We start from the raw sequence: 21028 nt of genomic DNA, 5'->3' as shown, positions 1-21028 counted from the left end.
GTTTCTGATGTTATCTCAGCCAATTACAGTTTTTCTCGATTGTTTACACACATTTTCTGAAAGCATGCCTCATGCTCTCAGAACTCTACACACAAATCAAAAATCACACACACAATGGGCAAAACCCCTCAATTCTCCTGCAAAATTAAACTTTACATTCAAAACAATGTTATTTCTTCTCAAAATGGTATTTTGTTTTCAAATGACACACACAAACCATCAAAAGAATAGACATTTATAAGAACCAGTTGAACACTGATGTGCTCAGTGTAAAACACTGATGAATGGAAAACACTTCTTCTTCATTCATCATAAGGACTTAGGCCTTTTTTGTTCAGTTACACTTACTACAGTCAGTACATGCATAAGTGTGATGTAAAATATTTGAGAATATTGTTTTTATACTCAGAACACACAAATACACGGTAACAGATATATTTTATTTTTCCCACAAAAACAATGTACACAGTGTACATCTCAACCAACACAAAGTGCATATACAACAATATACGGTCTGCCTACAAAACAACAGAAGAATTTACTGTACACAGTTACAGTAAAAAAAATAAAATAAAAAACTGTGCAGCATGATCTCCTCTGTTTCAGTCTGGCCACAGCACTCCACCTCATAGCTTGGAGAAGGGGTATATGCATTTGTGGATTTGTGGATTTCGGTCATACACTTTACAAAAAATTCTCAATAGGATTGAGGAATGGAGAATATGGAGGGAGATAAAGCGTGGTTGGGCAGTGAACCAGTTACGAACCAGAGCAGCCCAGTGGAAACTTATGTTGTCCCAAATGACAACGTACCTGAGCTGCTCTGGTGGAATGAGTGTGTTGTGTAGGGTGTCCAGGTGTTTGCCCATTTAATGAGTCAGTGTGCATAGTAGGACAATTAACTTTAGAATTTTGAATGACAGAGTGTTCTTTGTGAAAGCAAGAGATTTTCTTTATGAAAATTGTGTCAAATGCAGAGAATTGTGTGTAGTGTTTTGAAAAAAGTGTGTTTTAGAACTGCAATTTGAGTGTAAAGCAGGAATTGTGCTTCTAGTTTAGCAGAATTGGTTCAGGGGGTTGGTACATGAGTTACATGTTGTGGTCATTGTGTCTCAAGTACCAGTTTTTGTGTGTAAACAATTGAGAAAAACTGTAAGAACCTGAGGGAGGTCACTACATCTGACTGTGTCGTTAATGTTTGAACAGGTCGGGCTGATAATGTTTTGTTGGTTATCCTTTAATGACTTTTTATTTTCAGGTCATTCAATGTTTACTATCTCAAACTTAAGTGAGGATGATAATTATATTGATCTGATGCTGTCTTTCTTACCTGTCAGTGTTATCAGCCATGAGGTGATTTTATACATGATTTTGACCTTCGATAATGCACATTTTACCAAAAAGAATGGTTCAAGGATTGAGAGCTACATTCCAACATACACAGATCAGCCACAATATTAAAAGGACTAAGAGGTAAAGTGAATAACATTGATCATCTTGTTCAAATAAAGTGCTCTGCTGAGAAACGTTAGGTCATATCATTGATGTGGATTCTACTTGACATGCACAACACACCTGAACACTGTTGCAGACAAAGTATTTCCCCGCTCAACAACAACAATGTTCCACGTTGGCAGTGGCTCCTCGAGCAGGACAATGTTCCCTGTTACAAACTGCTCAGGAATGGCCAGAGAAACGTCACAAAGTACTCAAGGTGTCGACTTGACCTCTGAATTTCCCAAATCCCAATCCACCATGGTCTGAGAAGGAACAAGTCCGGTCATACTTGGTCCGCTACAGTGTTCTGGTGGGTGGTGCACATCAAGGAGCATCCACATGAATATCAGGACCCAAGGTTTGGCAGCACATTTCATTGTGACAAGGTGATCGATGTTTTTCACTTCACCTTTTAGTCTTTTTAATGTTCTGACTGATGGGTGTACAGGTTCTAATGAATCATTTATGTTTGTGTGCTGTGTTTTCAGTGTTCTGATGACATGCTCCATGTGATCAGTGTTATCAAACTGATATCCTGCACGTGTCTGTTTTCTGGTAATTTCTGGTAATGATTGATCAGCATGAGACACTATTTAAGGCTGAGATTAACACAGAAACTACACAGTAGAACTGAACGGACCGTCACTTGGAGAATGGAGATGACAATGTGTTTTCCTCTGTTGCTGCTGATCTGCTCTCTCTGCACGGCTCAGCTTCAAACAGAGTCTGACAACCACATTATTCCACTTGGAGATCAAACTGAAGCTGAGAGAAGAGAACCAACAAATGCTGCTGACCAACAACAGAGATATACACAAGACATCCATGCTGTGCTGAGAGAGATGAGCGCCTCGTTGGCTGAACAGAGGCTGGAGATAAGGCTCTTACAGAAAGAGAATGAAGGTAAAGTAGTATGTAAGGTAGTGAGGGAAGATACACAAATAGAGATATTGTATACAAAGAAAACGTCTTAACATTTCATTTTTTTATTTTCAGCATAGACGGCTAAGCTGACAGAACTGGAGCTGTACAAGACTGAGGTGGACAAGCTGAAGCAGCAGCTACAAGGTAATGACCAATAGTTTTATATGTTTAAATGACAAATCAGAGACACGCACACTGTCATGAAAACAGTGATAATTAAATATTTTTCCACCATCAAAAATTGTTTCAATTGGAGACACATTTGCCACATTCTGATTAATTTCACTCTTGGCTTTGGCTAAATCTTTCATTATAGATATTACATGTCATGATGTGACTTTTCTCCAGCACAAACAGCAGAGCTGATCTCCATTAAAGCCAGGACGAATGTCACAGAAAACCAAGTGGAGGCTCTAAAGAGAGATGAAGAAGGTAAGAATGAGAACTAAACCAGCAACTCAATATTCAAACAGTTTAGTTCTCATAATATTTGTCTAATGTGAAACCTTATCTGATGTGAGTGGCACAACAACACTGAGAATAATATGTGCCTTAAGTTAACTTCATTTTGAAACATGCTCATCGTTGCTGTAACATCAGTCACTTTAAAACAAGTATGTGTCTCTTTCAGTCAAACAGGTGGCTTTCTCAGCTTCACTGTTGGCTTCAGGCGGTGGAGATATTGGACCATTTAACACACACACTCTTCTGGTCTTCAGACATGTTGTGACAAACATTGGAAACGCCTACAACCCAAACACAGGTACTCAAAGTCACAAAATAAAATTATTCATTTGAATTTTTGACTATGTCGACATCAACCTGGTTGACAGATGTTGCAGCAGTTGATTCTTTGTTTAAAATGTCCCACAGGTTTTTTCACTGCACCAGTGAGAGGAGCCTACCACTTTGAGTTCTACGTAGGTGCCGGTGGACATGCTTCACATCCTTCAGCTGCTGTGTTGGTCAAGAATGGAGAACATATTTTTATTGCGTATGAACATCAGCCATCCGGTTATGGGAGCTCTGCTAATGGTGTTACGTTGCTTCTAGAGGTCGGAGATGTTGTGTATATGCGTCAGTGGCATAACTCAAGAATATATGACAATGAAAATTATCATACCACCTTCAGTGGTCATCTGCTTTTCACCATGTGAGCAGGAAACAGTCCTTTTTCTTCAACTATATGAAAACCTGCCCACACTTTTTGACAGCTGATTGACCACATTTTTTTTTTATCAGAAAAGATTTATGAATTTTTCATTTGCATGTCATTTCTGATTTACATCAAAATGAACAGTGATGGACAGCTAGAGAACTTGTGACATTATTTCAAACACTAGATTAAAGAAGTGAACTAATTTGCGAAAAAAACGTGAAATGTTTTCTTTTCCTAAAGTATCTGTAGGAACACAAGCCGTTGTCTCTGCATCGTAAAGTGGTCTCATTTTGGCCATGATTACCTTTAACCCAAATCAACTCCTTTTTCCAGCATTTGGGACTGAAAGCCCCCATATCCTGGCCTGGCAAATTCCTCTCCTCTCCACAGAGTGGGAAGATGTTGTTTTTCTTGCAATAAACAGATCACCAGAGATCTTCTTTGTAATTTACAACGACTAAAGCACATCTGGTCTGTTCCCCTTCCTCCAAAGAAGATGAACCCCTTTTCCTAAGGTCAAACAGGGTCAAGCCCGATAGAGTTTTCTTTGGTCACACCAAAAGGAAGAAGGACTGGTTTCTAACATAGATGTGGTGATTTAAGATGTTTTTCTAATCTACGTGTCTCTTCCTCTGGAACATTCTCCAGTGGGGGAAGGCTTAATGGGAAACCTAATCTGTGTGTTCTTCTCCTCACATGTACAACTGTTATTTACGACCGTTGTTGTTCCTGGGTCTGACATACCAGTCCCCCCTTTCAGTCTTCTGTTCTCACCCAAAAGTCCTAAATAACAAATAAACTACATCTCAATTTCTTAAATTTAATGGATCCCGAAATAGAGTAAGAACGTCATTCAACAGATCTTTCTTATGTTCTTGTGAAGCCCAAATGAAGTTTATTACTCAATAAGTTTGAGGTCAACAGAAAACCCCTCCCCTTTGTCGAGGGAGGAGAGATTTGAAGATCATCATTCCTTGTGTAATACTTGTATTATTTACCAGTTAAATGTCTGATATGTTTTGTTAAAGATAGAACTACAAGGAATATGTATAAGTCCTTGGTTCTACTGTGTGTTGTATACTTTATTGTCATATGTTGTATACTTAAGTGCTTCATGTCTTAATCAGGTTATAATTCTTTTGAATGACAAATGATCATTATCATGTTGCATCTTTTCACGAAGACAAAAATTCGACTTTTAAGATGGTGAAGTTTTGGGAAGGTTAAAACACGATTTCGAAATGTTAAATACAAATAGTATAGTTAGATTAACTTTTGGGAGCCTCAACTCAGATCACAGGAGGTGTGACACTGTCAGCCAGCCCCTGCTGCAGGCCATAAAAACAGACACTCTCCCCTGCTCTCACTCTCTCTCATGCTTTTTCTTTACTTCCTCTCTTCTTCTCCGGACACGCTCTCCCCCTGTCCTCTTCTCCCCCTGCTTCTTCTCCCTCTTCTTTTCTCTTCACTTCTTTGTTTTTCATTTTTATTTTTATTTTTATTTTTAAAGTAATCTTTACTTTTATTTTTGCAACAAGCTAAGACAAGCGAATTGAATCCCTACTTTAAGTATTCACTTTTATTCAAGTTTTTAATAGGACAAATTATTTTCTTTTTGATTTTATACTGTTAAAGTATCACCGCCTGATCCAGAAGAAGTTGAATTAGTTTCAGAATCAGAACTTGACTACCACTATTTGAAACCACCAACAAAAGTCTTTTTCAAGACTGTAATCATCTGATGAAGAACGTTGCAGTCCATCGTCTGCCTCAGAAGCCGTGCAAGGAGTCTCCGTAAATAGAGCCTTTGTGTGCTCCCAGCCGAGATCAACTCTGCCCCCAGCGCTCCCAAGGCGGAAACCCGCTGGGCCTTCGGACCAAGAGTCCCTCAACAGAGTTCCGGCCTTCCCTCTGGCTACTGGACCGACGCGCCGTGCCGTGGTCCAACCCAGAACTCTCAAAGAGACCAAGCTTCAGTGCCTCCTGACGCCCAGACAAAACAGGCTGAACGTCTTCATACAGCTGGATCCACACACGTGAGAATGAGTGGTGTCTAAAGTTCTGACTTCTGTCTAAAGTTCTGACTTCTGTCAAAGTTCTAACTTCTATCTTATGAACTTAAAAGAATTAAGATTAGGGTCTCGTTAGTATTAAAAGATTACTCCCGTAATATTTAATATATAAAAACCCGACCCTTTAACTTTACCATCTACCGACGGTCACACGACTTTATTACTTTCCTAATTGCAGTCTTTACATTTTCTGTTATCTGTTGTTCGTCTAAAATTGTCATGTCTTTTATTTTACCCAAATTATTTAGTCAATAAACATATAATCGTTTGTCTTTGTCTGGAACTTAATTTTAATATGGAGAACCGATGGATACGTGCAAAGAATTCACTACTTCAGAATATTGAGACTGAATATTGATTGATATTTAATAAATTGATTTTGAATGGACTCTAACTGTCCAAGCCAACTGGTACAGTTAGGTGTTTGGAATAATGTCCTCCGGATTATTCCAATAACTAAACACGGAGGTGGTGCCCCCTTTAACGAGTGTAATATTAATTGCTAGTGATTAATAATCATATATATATCAAAGTAGTGTGTGAGCAGTGTCTCCTACATCATATATTTATGGTGCTGCCCATGTCAGGACCGCACACCATAGTATCCTACATATCTAAATATGGTGACATACAGAATTATTGTATTTTGTTATGATTATAAAGGCTGAATGACAAAGGTTTGCAGCAACAATCATTTGTACATAATAAACTTTATTATTATTGTGTTCTTGTGCATTTGAATAAAAACATAAAGATATCACTGCATTACTGTCTGTGTCTTTTCTTCAACAAGATACATTTCTTTCAGATGAAATATCCTCTTATTGTGAGCAGAAGAACAAATAAATGTGTCTTATAAGTTTGGGAGTGAGGGTATTTAGAATTTCACCAAACATGTTGTGTTGTTGCTCTTCAAGAGTCTCACTAATAATATTTCTGGTAATGATTGATCAGCATGAGACACTATTTAAGGCTGAGATGAACACAGAAACTACACAGTAGAACTGAACAGACCGTCACTTTGAGAATGGAGATGAGAATGTGTTTTCCTCTGTTGCTGCTGATCTGCTCTCTCTGCACGGCTCAGCTTCAACCAGAGTCTGACAACCAAATTATTCCACTTGGAGATCAAACTGAAGCTGAGAGAAGAGAACCAACAAATGCTACTGACCAATAACAAGGATGTAAACAGGACATCCATGCTGTGCTGAGAGAGATGAGTGCCTGAGGACGCTAGTGTAAATATGCTGCCAAGTTGTCCCTACAAGCTCTGGGACTGTGCTACTAACTCTGAAGGCTGCACACCTGAACAATTGGCTCCATTGTCTCACCTTTCTCCCCTGATCAGCTGTTAGCCTCGCCATCAGCTGTTAGCCTCGTCGATCAGCCTAGCAACGCTAACTTTCAAACCGATGTACTCAATACTCTGTGGGCTGTCCATCGTTGGTCCTCCCTCCACCACAACCTCAGGGTTATTCACTGCCTGGCTCCTTTGTCGCTCTCCTCTGCTGTGCTCTCTCCCGGCTGCAGCGATGTTGGACGGGACCTCCAGACGCAAGTCTGTTTATAAGAACGGTGCTATTCCCTCCCTGCGGACTGACAGGCACTCCATTTGTTCTTTGTTTTGTTTGTTTCACTTTGTTAAGTGTCCTTGGGTACCCTGAAAGGCGCTATATAAATTAAATATATCATTAATAATGCTGTAATATCGTGTTAGGGCGCCTGCATTGCTGCTGGTCAAACATCCACTGGGACCTCCGTTGACGAGGGTAACATTGACATTAAATATCCTGCATTAGCTACTGTCACCTTGCAGCTGCAAGCAGCATGCACAGTTTTTTGCTGTATGTTTGAGTTGAATATGTTCATGTCCACAGTCTTGTGCAGACATAATTTTTGGAAAAAATAAAATGGTTGCTTTTGGTGCAGAAGACTGTGTAGAACTCCATTTTTGCCACTCAATGAACTACTCAGGAATTGATATGAAAATTGATAAGGAATTGAATCGATAGGCAGAATCGACAATGGCATTGATATTGATAAAAACTTAAATTCCCACCCCTAGAAGGCCCCTGGGATTGATGGGCTTCCACCAGAGTTTTTCAAAGCTTTTTGGAATGAGCTGAGAGAAGATGTTTTAGAAGCCTTCACTGAGAGCTTTAATGACTCGTCTCTGCCACAGAGCTGTAGGAGAGCAGTGCTGACTCTAATACAGCGGTTCCCAAACTTTTTTTGCGGAGCACCCCCTTCTACGTCCCAACCGGGCTGACGCAACCCCCCCCCCCCCCCAAAAAACGCAACAAAGCTTTGTTTTATCGCCATATAAATATTCATGTTTAATCATGCGCAAATAACCAGAACACGCATGACGATAACAACATCAACAGAGTTTCAATATAATACAACAAAGTTATGCACAAGCTTCCACTTTTAAGAGGATGAGTGACAGACACAGGCTCAGTAACAGAAAGCACGATTTTGACACAAGTGTTATATTTTCAGCCGCGTAAAAGAAAAATTGCAGCAATATTAAATAACCGTGGAGCTAACATCAACATCATCATAACACAACGGTTGTGGAACTTAGAACGACAGTACACTGAATTAAATTGCAATGAAGTTACAAACGATCCACAACATTAAAGAGCATGGGCTCAGAAACAGATATAAATAAATAAAAACGAGGATCAATCTGAAACTTTTCAAGTGCGATAAAATTACACGCGATCCACAAAATAAGTAACAAAGAGGATAGGCACAGAAACATAAAATAGGCCTATTTAGGGGGGGAACACGGGGACGGGGAGGAGGACGTGTGAGAATTCCCAGTAGGCCTATATTTGTAGCAATAATATCAATACCGACAAAGACTTACCCATACTAATGCAATGGATGGGAGCCAGGCGGACAAGGAGGGAAAGGTGGAAAAGGCGGAGGCGGGAGGAAAAAAAAAAAAAAAAAATCCTCAACTTTATGTAATGAGCTATGACGTCTAGGTGGAAAAGGGGGAAAAGCCATGCGATAACCAATGGGGATGTCTCGCTCTGCTGTCGTCCCTCAGTCAGGTCGGTCCCAGAGAAATTGGGACTCGAAACTCGTCACCTCTCTGACGTGTCTGCAGCTGAGCACTGTGATGCATGTCTCTCTCTCCGGGCCGGGAGAGTTATCATACCGTAAATTACCGAATAATAGCCAGGGCGTTTATTTGGGACCAGGTGGCAATTTGTGACAGGAGTTTAATTCCTTCCTCCCAAAACCCGGGATGAAAATGTCACACACTTCGCCAGATTCTCGGTGAATTCTCTGGCATCCTTCTGCAAGTGAAGTTGTTGTGGCGGAGGAAACGATTCAGCCAACCAGCACTCGCTGCAAACTCCTCATCTCTGCTGTCACTCACGGTGGCGTACATTTGTTTCGCCTTGATCATCATGCAGACACTCTCTCGTGGCGTGCCCGTTTGCTGATCACCCATCCCCAGGGCCGCCTTAACCTAATGTTAGGCCCCGGGGCTGAGAGGTTTTGTAGGCCCTCCATCCCCTCGATTTATAGAGTCTCATTTTAAAAAAGCATAATATCTAGGTAATCTACATCACAAAATGCAGTAGTTTCTTTCGAGACATACAACAGTGAATTTTCCTTCTTTGAGCCAGAAAACACCAAAATATTGTTATTAACATATCACTGAGCCCACTTGAGCATAAACACAACATGCTTTTTTTAACAACTACACACAGCAACTTATGGTGATAATAAAACCAAAATGTGTGCAAATATGATTTCAAACGATATTATGAAAAACATCACCAACCATCATCTGTCTGCACAAACATTGATAATAACTAATAACAGCATAAGCGAAGAACAGCAACAGATCAAAGTAGAAGCCTCTTCTCTGGCCTCAGCGGGCCCTGTCAACCAATCACATGCACCTGCACACACACACTCCATTCAGCCCCATGGATAGCAACATGGCCAAATGCCAGGTGCCAAAAAGATGAAACTGAGCAACATTTATAGAAGGTTTGCAGTATAATCTTAAAACATAATTTAATTTACGGAAACAAAAATATATTCTGTGCTCAATAAATGTATTTGCATGTTTGCTTGTAGCCTATGCATTTTAAGGTGCAATAATAACCTCTGCGCTCTCACAGACTCTTGCTGGCTGCGCTGCAGATCACTCACTCTTGCTCTCAATCTCTCCTTCTGTGCGCTCAATTTCGCCTGCACACTGGCTTAAGTTAGCACTGCGTTAACAACAGCTAATCTGAATTTAGGGTCTGATCTCCAAGTCTCCCACTGGGTTGACTTTGTGGCACATTTATATGGCTGTGCCAACTTGAGCGAGTATTCGCCATCATTGCTTCACTCTGTCCTCTGCTGCAGCGCAGTTACGCGCGTCTCCGAGTGACACCTCCATCCCGATACAAGTCCAGCAGGCTCCACATTGATATAGTAAATGGCTACCCGCAGTGTCTCCACCTTGCTGAGTCGTTTGTCTTTCAGCTCCAGCGGCAGATGCTTTCTGAGCCGCGCGTGGCCTTCATTTACGCAGCGCACTCGAGCCGCTCCTTTTGCGGATGAACGCAGGCTCGAAGGAGTAATCACACACGCCGAGGAGTCCGCGAAAGGAGAAATACGATAACCTTGTGTAAGGTAAACTCTGGCCGTTCACGGGGTCGAGGTATGCGGCGTCCAGGTGGAAGGGCAGTCCGAGTCGGAGCGCTTCCTTGTTGTGAGCTCCGGTGTGGAGAAGGCATGGAGAGCAAGCGTGGACGTATGAAACAGGCTCCACTAACGCCTCTCTATTAATTAAAAAGGATAGAACATGTTTGCATGGGGTGTGATCCGGGGCAGAGAAGTAGCCCTATCTCTCTCATCAAGATACAAATTGTTTGCATAATGTTCCGACGACACTGATATTTGGAAATTGACTGGCATTGAGTGTATGGAAGCAAATTTGTACTATAATTCAAATTAAAATGCATTTACAGAAATGCTTTTTCATCTTCAGAATGTAGCTGCATTTTTTGACTCATAAATAAAATTATTAATAAATCATCCAAATTGCGTTTTCATTTTCTTCTTCAAGACTGCTCATTTTGTAACTTAATTCAAATGATAAAGAAAAGGACATATAAGATTTAATATTCAAAAGATGGCCCAGCAAAAAGGTACCAAAATTCAATTTGAAATGTCAAATTTGAAAATGAAAATGAATTAGTAGAAATGCTTTCTCATTTCAAAGTCAGAGCTGCATTTTTTGACTCATAAATAAAATTAGTAATAAATCATCCAAATTGAATTTTCATTTTCTTCTTCAAAACTGCTCATTTTGTCACACAAAGACAAAGGAAACTGCTTTTTCGTTTTGAAGCCCTCCCCCCGCAAAAAAAGGGAGAAGGGTCTAGCTGCAGCCGCAGCCAAGCCAGAGCCGCTCCAAACCACGCCCATTACAAACCACGCCCATACAAAACACGCCCATACAACACTACAGTGGCTGTGGAGGCCCTGAGCACTTAGAAAGCAAACACAAAGGAAACAAAGCAATAACCAGATCATTTTTAACAACTTTAACGGTTGATTCACAACATTAAATGCTTTTCAATGCAAACAATTTGCTTGAAACTATAAATATATACAAAAATAGAAAGTTAAGTAATAAAAAAAATAAAAGATTGGGATAAAAGATTAATCTGATAAAAGATTAGATAGGCCTGCTAAATCTGGTGCATGCATCTTTTCATTTTTTATATAAGTGACTAATGTATGTGCACAAGGTTATTTTAAACTCAATAAAATAAAATATTTACAATAATAATAATAATAATTAGTAGTAGTCATTTCAATTAAAATAGGTTGTTTCCACCAGCCGTTTTTCTAAGAGCCACACTGTCACAGAGCTTGGCCTACTACATCAGATGCCATAATTATCACTCTAAGGTGATGATTTCTTATGGGTTAACAGAAAGACTGCTGGCCCTTTGACACAAATAAAATGTATTTATGTATTTATAAATATGACCATACACAGGTCTTTAAAATATGTACCTCAAAACACAAAAGTTGAGACAAATGAATTAGCCAGCAACAACTTTTATTGGCAATAAAATAAAACATTATCATTTCACAGACTATTTTTTAATTCATCCTACATACATTCTAAAGCTTCTTTAAAAACTCCTCAGAGTCCAGAGCTCTTCTGGGTTTTTCAGCATATTTTTCTAGTTGCTGTTTTGCCTGTTTGCTCATGTTGTTTGTCATGTAATGAGCCAACAGCCGTTTTTCACTGATGAGACAAAATGGAAGAAAATAGCGATTAGTAAAAGGAAATTAACACGGAAAGGCTGTCATAAACAAGGTAAAAAACAATACTTATAGGTATTAGCACTCTCCTTATGTATGTAGCATACCTCAAGTCATACTGCAGTCCACATTTATACACTTCTGTGGCTCTGTCAATGGAAAATGCATGGACAGCTGAAAGGGCATGGGCTATTGCCTGTGTCATGAGCCCATGAGGATGTAACTTTTCATGTGATGACTGCCTGTAAATATATATATTTCTTAGGAGAATGCTCAAAATAAATGTACGAACACTAGGCTAACAGAAAATGTTTCACTTAAATCATTCATTTAACATATTTGGACCAAAATTAGTTACACTATGTGACTTAACTTCCATTTTCAAGCTCACTTCAAGATGTTGCAGTAGACTGTTATCCTGAGTGATGAACGTTACATGAAGGTCACTAGTGACTTTTCTATGGTGTTCAGCTTGCTGAGCCCTTTCCTAAAATCTGATCAAACAGCATTCAGATGTTAAACGTAATTATTCTGGTTAAGTATATCAAATAAGATTTGTTGTTTGTTGATCCTTTGCATGTCCTCACCACAAGCCTGTGGAAAGATGCGTCTTCACTCAGGATCCCAACGTCTCTGGTTGTGGTGACCACATCATGTTAGTCCATGCTGCCATTATAGTCCTTAATCAAGACACACAAAGTCATGGCTTAGTGCACAGCTGTGAACACTGGATATGTTGTTCTCTTGGTTTAATCTTCACTCACATTAACATGCTCTCTGGGTGGAAAGCTGTAAGGCCTCTTGCTGTACATGTGGTCGATGTCCTGTGGACTCTGAAGAAAGCAAACCATAACTGTGTCAGTGTGTTTTATGGGGATCCAGGTAGGATTGACATTTGCACTTAAAATTATCGCACCCCCATTGCAAATTAGGTTTATTGACAAAATGTACAAACTTTCTGCTTTTTACAATAAACAAATCAAACATGAACAATTTAAATGGATTCAAGAATACATCTGTCATTTTTGCAATAAATGTATTTGTATGTCACTTTCTGACATGCACTTAAACGTCACCGTTAATAAATCTCTAGCCAGTACAGTTATTTGAAGTGATATAAAACATGACCCTATTTTTTAATGTTTTTGTGTGTCAAAATAACACATTGATATGTTGAGTTAAATGACAATATTCTGCGTCTACGTGCCGTGTTCCCTCAATACTTCTGTTATCATCCCTTGCTCAGTCATTAGTCTGATTTTCATAACGTAAAAGACGACACAAATTGGGTTTGCTTACGCACATTTTCAGTGTATCGGTTTGACGAAATGTGTTGTTTTTTTTTTTTACAAATAGTCCGGTGTCTTTGAAAAACAGTCATTAATGCTCTTTCTGCCTGGCAAAAGACGTCTCAAACATAAAATTAAACGTCAACATCTTCCCAAAATGTAAACGACCTAACCTGAAACGGCATCTCCATCTTGTCTGCCTACAGGCGCTGCTGACAACTGCGGTTGGCGAACGTACGGTTAAAATGACATTAAGTGTTCAATGTTTACACCTCCTAACCGGGAGCTTAAAAATAATATAAATGCGTCTCACCTGAACTGGCATTGCCGTCTTGTCTTGGCTGCATTTTCCTTCTTCTTCTTCTTCTTCTTTGACTGCTTGCATTTGCTGCTGTGAGTTTAATCGTCCTTCCCGGCCACCGTAGCAACACGTAGGCGTAGTTTGTAGAGGCGTGGTTTGTATGGGGCGTGGTTTGTAGTGGCTTCGGGGGTCGCAGTGGCTGCAGTTGGGTATTATTGAAAAAAGGTCCAAAATTCAATTTGAATTCGCAATCCCAAGCGGCGCAGGAGAGTGACGTCAGCGGTCTCTCTTCTTCTTCAGCCCCCAGTCTGACCAACCGTGCTACGCATCTACGTTAGGGGGCGGCGGTGTGCTTATTCGACAATGGAGCAAGAGAAGGGACAAGAGAGTGTGAAGGCTGTGTTGGTAGCACAGACATGTTTTCAGAAACAGCGGTGAAATCACCACCATGTCCAGTTCTGTACTGCGGTCAAGCCAGCCATGGTTCGCGTTTGCTTGGTTAAATCAGCCGCACATTTTTTTTCCAGTGCGAAATTCTCTAACATTTACGGTGATCGTAATGAAGCCGCTCTGAAGAGCTGCTGGCAGTGACGGTGGGTCAGACTGCAGACTCACAGTCAGACCCATGAAACAGACACGGTACTTTACAGTCAGTATTCCCGGTAATAAACTGAAGGTATCAGCTGGACCGTACGTCGACGTCGCCCCCATATTGGATGTGGCAGCTCAGCCCCGTGAACTTATACAAGTCAATGGAGTGAACTTTATAAAGCTTCTTCTACAAAGTGCTATAAGCTAATGTCTCTCTCTCTCCCACACCCACGCACCTGCAGCGGGTCACAAAATCACCGGCTGCTTTATAGCCTGGAGCCCCGCCTTTCCGAAACCCTGCTGTTCCGAACATAGACTTCAATTAATCGTAATGGCGGGGTTTCCCTTTTTTTCAAAGACCCCGCTATTCCGAAAAGTCTATTGGGGAAACCCCTCCGTTCCGAAACCCCCCCACTCCGAACGGACACAATCAGAAAGGAAACGGAGGCTGCGCATTTATCCTTTTTTCTTTTGTGGGTTAAAACGAATCATGTGGCTGATTAACCGCAAAACAAGCCTAATTCATATTATTGACATAACGCTCATTATGCTTCAGCTGGACAAATGGCTATGTTGAATTGAAATTATTTTATCATGCTAAATATCCGAAATTGTATGAAATTGCTCCAATGCGTTATACCGATCTTCGTGCAGTCTGTTGTCAGCAGGAGCCGGGGCTGCAGGCTCGCGCCTGGGTGAAGTGGGCTCAGGCCAGAGTTCAGCCAGGAGAGAAAAATTGTGTATTTCTTTTGCTCTGTGGGAGATCTCCCACAACAGAGTGGATGAGAAAGCAAGGGGGACAGATCTGCCCAGCAAACATCAGAACGCAGAGTGCAGCCTTTGTCTGTCACCTGGTTCAGCACCCTGGACAGCTGCCTGCGTAACTGGATATGGGAATTTGATGCATTTGAAGCCGCGACATTTGGTTTAGAAACGTCATATATAATAACATTGTTTCGAGTCGTAAACAGTTCTGTAAGTGGAAGAAATAAGAATCAATTAGGCTATTAGTGTTAGTCCTTCTTCATATAAAGTTGTGTTACAGTCGCACAGCTGGAGACCGCTAACAAAGTTAGAGACAAGAGAGACAATGAATGATATCCCGCGAAATGATGTGCGGTCAATATGACCGCTTATGGCTGAAATAGGTAAAACAAATCACATTTTCTTTTCCTTTTCTGTAATTTATATAAAAAACTATTCTCAATTGAAATACAGACACTTTTAGAAAAATGGTTAGAAGTCTGTAATGTTTGCGTTTTGTTTACATCGCAGAAGGAGAGATTCGGTCGATTTAAACATGCAGCTTCATTGCTCAAGCTACCCTTGACTTGCCAGTACCGAAGACGCAAACAAATTTGGTCCAACCATTATAGAGCTCCGTGAACGGAGAATTAGCATTGAACGCTAACAGCATGGGGTCAGAACTTTACACTGTGTTTTAAGCGTCTTAACATGCTCCACATCTCACACCAAAAGTTATGCAACATCAGCAGACACCTTAGCACACAGCACTGTAGCGTGTATGACTCAAACTGAATAAAAAAGTAGTTAAAACAGTGTGTTTGTGCAAGCAGCTACTTACCTGTTTGTTGACATCCGTGTCTTCCGGTAGCTAGACCAAACTAGTCAATCCGTCGAGCGTGCACTTACTCCCTCACTGGCGGAGACGGAAACGTAATCCAGCATTTTCGTGTTTCTGTTCATAATGTACATGTCCATGTTACAGCCTGTCATGAGCCATGAGCCTTACAATGGCCTGTTAAGCCTGTTAAGTGCAAACTCGATGGATATGCTAGTTTGGTCTAGCTACCAGAAGACGCGGATGTCAACAAACAGGTAAGTAGCCCCTTGCACAAACACACTATTTTAACTACTTTTTTATTCATTTTGAGTCATACACGCTACAGTGCTGTGTTGTAAGGTGTCTGCTGATGTTGTATAACTTTTGGTGTGAGATGTGGAGCATGTTAAGATGCTTAAAACACAGTGCAAAGTTCTGACCCCATGCTGTTAGCGTTCAATGCTAATTCTCCGTTCACGGAGCTCTGTAATGGTTGGACCAAATTTGTTCGCGTCTTCGGTACTGGCAAGTCAAGGGTAGCTTGAGCAATGAAGCTGCATGTTTAAATCGACCGAAGTGCTCCTTTAATTGTGATAATGTTCAAAGTTATTATTATTATTATTATTATTTCACATAAACACACACACAGCAAGTATAATGGTACTGTGCTAGGTATTCTTTTCGTGGTTCTTGGTGCTTGGAGCAATATTGTTGTTGTGGCATTCATGCCAATAAAGCAAATTTGAAATGAATTGAATTAATAAACCTTTAGATTCTTGCCTATAGACTGATAAGTGTTGTGTTTACAAATGAGTAATACATCCAGATTTCTTGAGATTTGTATTGTCAATGGGAATTTAAATTTAAATATCAGGCGATGTTTTCTTCATGGAAATTATTTTTCGGGCAAACAAATATAAGAGAGAGAGGGAGCGCGGACGGGGGATCCGTTGTGTGACAGCGGAGCGCAGGGTCAGCAGCTGGATTTTGCACGCATGGTCAGTAGTATTAGTAGGTGTTTGAGGTTTATTACGTTTGCAGACATTATTACATTCAATGTAATAATGTAATAGCCTTTGCGCCTTTGCTTGCGCACGGTTTGCGTGTGTAGGCCCGTGGTCATGATAATCCGTCTATGGCAATAAGAGATGGATACACAATCAATTTCATGTAGTTTTTATTGAATCAAAAATACATAGGTAGCCTATTGTCTTCTCCTCTGCTTTTTTTTTTTTTTTTTCAAAGACAAACTGAGCAGCACTGCTCAATCCACTCAATCCGCTCCAGCTCCACCCGCCCGGCGCTCCTCCGAGTGCCGACAGGACTGCTAGCTCTCCAGCGCCCCGGAGCATGGCTTCCCCGTGCACACCCCCTCCTGATCTGACTTTGTCCGTGTAACAATAAACACTCCTTGCATCCAGCTAAAGCCTCCTGTCCGCTTCTGGGTCTCACCTTTGCTAAAGACACCTAACATTAACAGATCAAAACAGAGTAAACGGCAGCTATCCGATATCAGATCCACGCTCCTGCCTGCCCCAGCCAGCCCCCACACACCGGCCTGTCGCCTGCGCAGCCGCGCGGGAGGGGACAGGAGAGACCCCGGCGCTGCTGCAGAGGAGCCGTGGACTGCAATGACTCTGAGCAGCATGTGAATTACAATATAATCTATTTCTCGCCTTTCCCCCAATGATCTGAATAAGTCGCTAAATTTGTCACTAGTCGCTTTTAGGAAATAATGTCGCTTAGAGGGTCTGAAAAGTCGCTCAGTCCAGCGAGACAGTCGCCATGTTGGCAACACTGAAAAAAAGAGGCCGCTGACGTCACTCTCCTGCGCCGCTTGGGATTGCGAATTCAAATTGAATTTTGGACCTTTTTTTACGGGGGGAGGGCTTCAAAACGAAAAAGCAGTTTTCTTTGTCTTTGTGTAACAAAATGAGCAGTTTTGAAGAAGAAAATGAAAATGCAATCTGGATGATTTATTACTAATTTTATTTATGAGTCAAAAATGCAGCTCTGACTTTGAAATGAGAAAGCATTTCGGCTAATGCATTTTAATTTTCAAATTTGACATTTCAAATTGAATTTTGGTACCTATTTGCTGGGTCATCTTTTGAAAATCAAATCTTAAATGTCCTTTTCCTTATCATTTGAATTAAGTTACATAATGAGCAGTCTTGAAGAAGAAAATGAAAATGCAATTTGGATGATTTATTACTAATTTTATTTATGAGTCAAAAAATGCAGCTACATTCTGAAAATGAAAAAGCATTTCTGTAAATGCATTTTAATTTGAATTATGGTACAAATTTGCTTCCATATTGAGTGAGGCCCACGGGCGCCAGTTGCCCCTGATCTAGACAAACATCTAAGCAAATGTGCATTTCTCTTAAAACAATGCACAACTACAACAATTTAAAACCTGCACAACCTATAAATACAGCACTTTCTTACCTTTTTAGAAGTGCTTTAGTCTGGTCTTGCCGACATGATAGCATCTTTACTTTGACAGGACTCCGGTCCCATTTTCGCCCAATAAGCGCGCACTTTTGCGTCAATATTGTTTCCCCAGCGACCAGGGTCACTGTTACATGGGTCATTTGACTCGTCTCCCCCTGACTGCTTTGCAGCCTGGTCCTCTCTCTGGGGCCCGAGTGCTCCCCCCTCCTCCTCCCCTCCACTGCTGCGGGCGGTCCCCTGCTCCTCTCCAGCTACATCCACCTGCGCGGACTGCGGCTCCTCCGCTCCCTCCGGTGTGTGAGATAGCGAGCTTCCCCTGGTGCTGGGTTCATCTTCAGCAGCATCTGGTTTAAAAAAAGCTTTGGGATCCTCTTTAGTAATTCTTTTTCGCGCAACTCTTTATAATAAGTTTTTTTCTTTTCTGGGCACCACTCTCAAACGTCCTTCCCGACATTTTCCACTAAATGTCACTCAATCATAGGGACACACCCCAAAACTAACTATAGACATTCTGATAGGTCAGCCCACGGGCCATAGGCTATGTTGCCACGTGGGTCTCTCCTAATTTGGATCAATCAGCAGCCACGTAACGTGCGATTAGAGTGATTGACAGAAAACCTGACAAGTTACAAAACAATATCATCTATTTAGCTCATCGTGAACCTGAACTTGGGAGGCCCCTGGGCTTCAGCCCAGGTAAGCCCGTGCATTAAAGCGGCCTTGCCTCCAGCGTCAGCGTCAAAAGTCTGAAATTCCAAAAAACTGTAAAAAAAAAAAAAAAGAAAAAAAAAGAAAGATCTGGATGAAGATAAATCATATTCAAAACATTTTTGTTTTTCAGATTTCAATATCAAAACTTGAACTTTAGGTTTCAAATGTCTTTTCGAATGAGCTTAATTTAGCTACATATATACAAAACAAGACACAGGTGAAACACATCAGGAAATAACAAAAGAGGGAAAACACAGAGTAAAACTAACAGAACAGGAAACACTTAAAAATAAATTAGACAAGATCTGACAACTAATGTGTATGGTATATTTAAAAAAAAAAAAATAGCAATACACGCAATTGGTGAAAGGGATAAAAGAAAAAAATTGTTTAACTTGTAATCGTTACGTTAAATGTAATTACTCAAGTCCTATATGTGAATGTATCCAAATTATTGCAATTTAGGATGGATGGATAGTGCTGATACTCTGTATGTTTTTCTATTTCTACAGAATCAAAGTACTATACAGCACTGAAGATGCTCACACATTATCTGCCCCCTTCTGTGTCAGGAAGATCTAAGGGATGGACAAAATGCAGCATCAAATCAGCTCTGTCCTACATGTTGGACATTAAACAAGTAAGATTATCTTAATTTGTGACTGGAATATAAAACAAGTTCATAGGTAAATTATTCATAACTTCATTCATAACCTAGATCATCTATGTGCATGATGTATACATAATAACATTTGTTGCATACACTGTGTGTTTTAGCCAGGAACAAGCTTCCATGACCTCCTACAAACCACTGACCCTGCTCCAGTGATGCAACCTTGTCTGGTGAGCCGTGGACATCCCAGCACAACATCAGCACAATATGTCATCGTGGCTGCTAATGACAACGTAGTCATTCCACTCCAGGAAGAGGGCCTCACCTGCAGTCTGGACAAACTGTTCAAATTGTACTGGGTCTGCAACCTTGCCTATCCCGTTCAACTGACCTCAGTCTTTGGGTTCATCGAGCACATCTATGGCCTGCAGATCTCTGGTGGGAAGAGATCCAGAATTGTGGAGCTTGCTGCAAAGCTCCAGGTCCTCTATGTTAGGTGACCATGTACATCTGCCCGAAGTGCAAAGGACAAATATCTCGAGATGCAAGTAGGCTTATTTATCATCTTAGACATGTCCATGCAGGACTACGCTTTAGTGTGCAGTCAAGACCAATGCCAAAGAACTTACCACAGTGTAAATTTGTATGCAAAACATCTGAAAAGATGATTTGTTGATTGAAAAACTGGCAGCCTGTGAACATGATTTAAACATTTTGAGTATGATAAGTGTTGCCAGTTGTGTGTCTATACTAGGTCATTGCTACAGACCTGGTTGTGTGGTTCCCTTAAAATGTGATTTGGACAACGAACATATCTTTGGACAGGCAGTGTGTATTGTTCCCTTTTCTGTGACAAAGTGTTCGTTTTGTTGAGAGTTCTCATTGTTAAGTATTTTGATGACCACCTTCACACTTTTGTGATTGAAGAGACAAATGAATTTCAAGTGATTAATCTGAAAGATGCAACTGATGCTTTGCCACTTGATGTATATCAACTCAGATTCTGAATTTCACTTACTGACAAGATATAGACTTATTTCCTAAATGTTATGACTTGTGTAAATGGCAATAGTAAATGTAATGAATTGAAAGAATCATTGAATTAAATGCCAAGCAAACTTCAATGATGTTGTTTTTTTATATAGCATGCACACACGTGTTGCCAGTATACACAAATATGTGTTGATTTTTCATTAAGAACACAACATTAACACAAACATTTGTCAATAAAACCTACACATTTACCGTGTTAATATAACTAACAAAGTGAATGTGTTAAAATTAACAAAAGTTGAGTTGTCCCTCTCTGGACATGGGGATGTGTTAAAAACCAACAAAAATTGTGTTATTTCCAACACATTCGTTTTTAGTGTGCAGTGACATCACTCCTTGGTACAATGCAGCATTTTCATCCAGAATGTGAAGACATCAAGTGCCTACTGGCATTTTAATATAGCTCTTTTAGAAGACCGTTCTTTTAGAGAGGCTTTTAGGTTTTTATGGTTTTCACATAGGGAGCAGAAATCCATGTTCACATCAGTGCA

General features: G+C 40.5%; 1 protein-coding gene and 2 long non-coding RNA genes across 10 annotated transcripts in view; 1 reads left to right on the top strand and 2 right to left on the bottom strand.

Annotated features, from left to right (window-relative positions):
• Nucleotides 1–21028, top strand: part of LOC115584539 (glutamate--tRNA ligase-like) — a 121384-nt gene that overhangs the window by 85421 nt on the left and 14935 nt on the right. The window lies entirely within an intron of this gene.
• On the bottom strand, nt 11733–12146 carry LOC115584546 (uncharacterized). The gene is made up of 2 exons (XR_003984558.1): nt 12066–12146; nt 11733–11941 (listed from the first exon to the last, which is right to left on the bottom strand). It is a non-coding gene; the product is annotated as an uncharacterized LOC115584546 (long non-coding RNA).
• Nucleotides 12156–13755, bottom strand: LOC115584543 (uncharacterized). 2 transcript variants are annotated; one of them, XR_003984555.1, is made up of 4 exons: nt 13561–13755; nt 12723–12791; nt 12546–12638; nt 12156–12452 (listed from the first exon to the last, which is right to left on the bottom strand). It is a non-coding gene; the product is annotated as an uncharacterized LOC115584543 (long non-coding RNA). The 2 variants fall into 2 exon arrangements; XR_003984554.1 differs by having other exon boundaries at nt 12156–12638; nt 13561–13751.

Source organism: Sparus aurata, chromosome 7 (genome assembly GCF_900880675.1).
Source record: "Sparus aurata chromosome 7, fSpaAur1.1, whole genome shotgun sequence".
NCBI lineage: Eukaryota > Metazoa > Chordata > Actinopteri > Spariformes > Sparidae > Sparus > Sparus aurata.
The sequence above is the reverse complement of the archived record's forward strand: the minus strand, read 5'-3'. Positions and strand labels throughout refer to the sequence as shown.